Source organism: Ursus maritimus, unplaced genomic scaffold, assembly GCF_017311325.1.
Source record: "Ursus maritimus isolate PB19 unplaced genomic scaffold, ASM1731132v1 scaffold_31, whole genome shotgun sequence".
Classification (NCBI taxonomy): Eukaryota; Metazoa; Chordata; class Mammalia; order Carnivora; family Ursidae; genus Ursus; species Ursus maritimus.
In genome coordinates, this window is record NW_024425675.1 from 12,619,126 (window position 1) to 12,622,781 (window position 3,656).

The 3,656-nt window shown below is 40.1% G+C and overlaps 1 non-coding gene across 1 annotated transcript; it reads right to left on the minus strand.

Moving 5' to 3' along the window:
* Positions 1–1,942: 1,942 nt before the first annotated feature.
* LOC121106346 lies at positions 1,943–2,133 on the minus strand. The gene has a single exon (XR_005838980.1). It is a non-coding gene; the product is annotated as a U2 spliceosomal RNA (small nuclear RNA).
* Positions 2,134–3,656: the final 1,523 nt, after the last annotated feature.

A 3,656-nucleotide genomic window follows, 5' to 3' on the forward strand; every position in this document is an offset into this window, starting at 1 on the left:
TGGAAATAGAAAAGGGCAGCCTAAGGACAGACAAAAATCTGCATGGTATCATACTTCTTGTCATCAGCTCTAAAGAAATGTCTGTTTGTGGACATCAGGTCAGTAAAAGAACTGCTTGACTAATAAAGCAGATTACCTTCAGGAAAAAAAATATAAACGGAAATTTCTATTATCTAATTAGCGTAAAGAATATACAGTACCAACAACTGACTTTTAAACATTTAATATGAATATTCACAGATATGAATAATACCCACATATAACAATTGAAAAAAACAGAATTTTTTTAAAGATTTTACTTATTATTTATTTATTTATTTATTTATTTGACAGAGAGAGAGAGCGCACAAGCTCTCTGTAAAGAATATACAGTACCAACAACTGACTTTTAAACATTTAATATGAATATTCACAGATATGAATAATACCCACATATAACAATTGAAAAAAACAGAATTTTTTAAAAGATTTTACTTATTATTTATTTATTTATTTATTTATTTGACAGAGAGAGAGAGCGCACAAGCAGGTGGAGCAGCAGGAAGAGGGAGAGAGAGAAGCAGGCTCGAGAACCTGAAGTGGACTTGATCCCAGGACTCTGGGATTATGACCCGAGCTGAAGGCAGATGCTTAACTGACTGAGCCACCTGGGTGCCCCCAAAATAGAATAGAATAAAAGACAATGTCTATGCATGGTTTTTTAAAAATATATTTACCAGACAAACTAATGGAAGACTGAGGAATTTAAATTGTAGTAGGCTACAAGGATTCCAAAAAAACATCTTACTGCTGACTTAATACAGCATGTTACCAAATACAGGGTCTCATGCCTTGTTTAAACCGTACCTAACTTAGCCTGCAGTGACAGGTCTTGGACCTACATGGTCATGCCAGTGTTCCCCAAATCTCGAGAATGATGACACTACATGGCATGATATAGATCCACGTCCCCTCCATCCAAATTCCCTTCCATTCACAGCCAAAGAGCTAAAACTTCCACATTAAAATAAATCAAAAGTTATGCTGCTAGGTCTACTAACCTGTGCACTGTCTTAACCTCCAGTGGAGCACCACGTCCGAGCGGCCATGCCTTAGACTTTTCTAATAATACACGTTTTGTGAACGGTAGTTTACAATCAGGGGGTAACATGCCAAGTCCCTAGTTTGCCATCCACACAAGAGCAGTCATGCTCCGAAATATACTTCTGATCTCATCTTGCGTCCTACCCTCCTCTCAGCTCTCCCCACTTGAATGAATGGTGAATAGATGTGATAATGCGCAATTTATTGAAAAGTTGGTGTCATACGACAGGTAAGGATAGGGTACAGAACCTGGCTTTCACCTGTGGTTTCTGGAGTCAATCTCTTGCTTTAGACTCAAAATCTTGCGTGTCCTGTACTGATAATCATGCTATGCAATATTTCTGATGCATTCCTAAGATCAAGGTGCCTTTCCTAAGTTCCAACGAGTTGCTAGAAGAATTAAATATAAGCAGGGTGGTGGGTGGATAGACCAAAGTGAATGTGATTCTAGTCTCTTGCCTGTTCTGTCATCACCTTCACGGATTGGAGGAACTTGGATCTGCTATAGTTTTTAACTGAGTGGATTGGTTAGGTCTCCAAGTCACCTTCCTGTGAGACCAAAAGGGGGAAAAAAACCAGGCCAAAATGCAACTTTCCATGATCAGATTTTTAAAATATTAACTTTGCAGTATGGATGCCAGTTGGGGAATGCTGGCTTTGGGCTTAGCAGCAAAGCAGGTATAATTCTCCTCAGTTCTGGCTCTTTTGTTCATTTGTTCATTCAGGCCAAGGCAGTGAAGGAAATTAATATTTAGCTTTTATGAGTTTAAATGGTTCAATCTATAAAGATGTTGGAATAGTTACAAAATGTAATAGTACTAATGAGAAGACTAATTCTTTTTTTTTTTTTTGATTCCCGGGGGGGTGCACCGTTCCTGGAGGTACTGCAATACCAGGTCGATGCGTGGAGTGGACGGAGCAAGCTCCTATTCCATCTCCTAACTCCAAAAATCCATTTAATATATTGTCCTCGGATAGAGGACATATCAGATATTAAACTGATAAGAACAGATACTACACATGATCTTAGCCAAAATGCCATGAAGCGATTGAGAAGACTAATTCTTAAAGGCAAGATAAACATTGCAGAAATATAACATGATGTTATTAATTATGTTCATCCAAAATGCCAGATTATATCAACCAAAACTAGGCAGTGAAGTATTTCTGCTAAATTTTTCATCTGACCCAAAAGCAAGTCAATAATTCTTTCCATTGAAGTATAATATAGTTATTGACATTAAAATGAGAAAAAAGATATCCCTGTATTTTTCATTTATAGCTTAGTGCTAGTAGGAAAATAAGCTATGTGTAATGAGCAGTGTGGGTACCACCATATCCCCTCTCCAGAACTGAGGCCTTTGTTCCCCAGCTGCTGGGAGTGTTGCCCCCTGAAGCTCCCCCTGGATCCCTCCCTGGGAAATGTCCTCAACTGGAGGAGCTCCCTTGCTTCTAGGGCATGAACACATGACCCTCCAGGGGCAGCCTACATCCATGACTAGTCAATGCAGGAGCATAAATGCTAGCCACTGATTAACTCTCCCACTCCCACCCCCACACTTTAATTTGGAATGTCCTAGAAGGGCCTTCCCAATCTCAGAGCTCCATGTGAGATAGGCTGAGGCCTCTGTTGCAACTGCATCATAGTTCAGCTTCTCCCAGCCTAGTCCTACGTTCCTCACATCGTTGGGGATACTGTTCCTGAGCACATGTTCTAGCAAACTTCTTACAGGCAAATCTCCACTTGTTTCTTGGGGCAACTAATAACACTATATGACTTCCAGATCATGATGGGGTGTAAAAGACAAAGGAAACTCAGTCCTTATAGTTAAAGCAAAATACAATGAAACAAACAAAAAAAATTTTACGCAGAGTATTTTTTGTAACTGAGAGCGTGAAATAAGCTAACGGGTAGATGTGTGTGTGTGTGTGTGTGTGTGTGTGTGTGTGTGTGTGTGTGTGTGAAAACCTCCTCTATTAGAAGACAAAGACACCCCAGTGGATCAAAAAACAAAATCCAACTGTGTCCTATTTTGTCAGTGTTATTTATTTCATAGATGTTGGCTGAGGTCATCTTGACCTTTTAAAATTAAAATAAAATTGGCTCGAGCCTTTAGTTCTATGTCCCTAGGGGAGCACAGTGCCCTCTTCTGATATTTCCGCAAATTCCTGGGCACTTACATTGTCGCTGTTACTTCTGTTCACCTCTAGACCCTTGATCTCATTCATGACTCACTGTGTCTGTTTGCCACTCTCCACGCCTCCCGGCTCCTAACTCAAGGCCCTTCCTTGGTTCTTCCAAAACGCTTCACATGAAGCAAAGGTGTGCAGTCTATTCTGTGGGGCTGGGGTGAGGGGCATTGTTTTAAATCACAGCAATACAGACAACGTCGATTTGGATTCGATTTTCATGTTCTTCCAGTTCTTTGATGTCCAGAAGCTCAGCATGGTGATCTCCGGAACAGAGACAGCTCCCTCTCTAAACGGAGCTCTAAGATCAACGAAGAAGATGTTTCTCACCCTATATTTTTAATTCAAAAACCACTGAACACTACTGAAAAGTCCAACAGTAG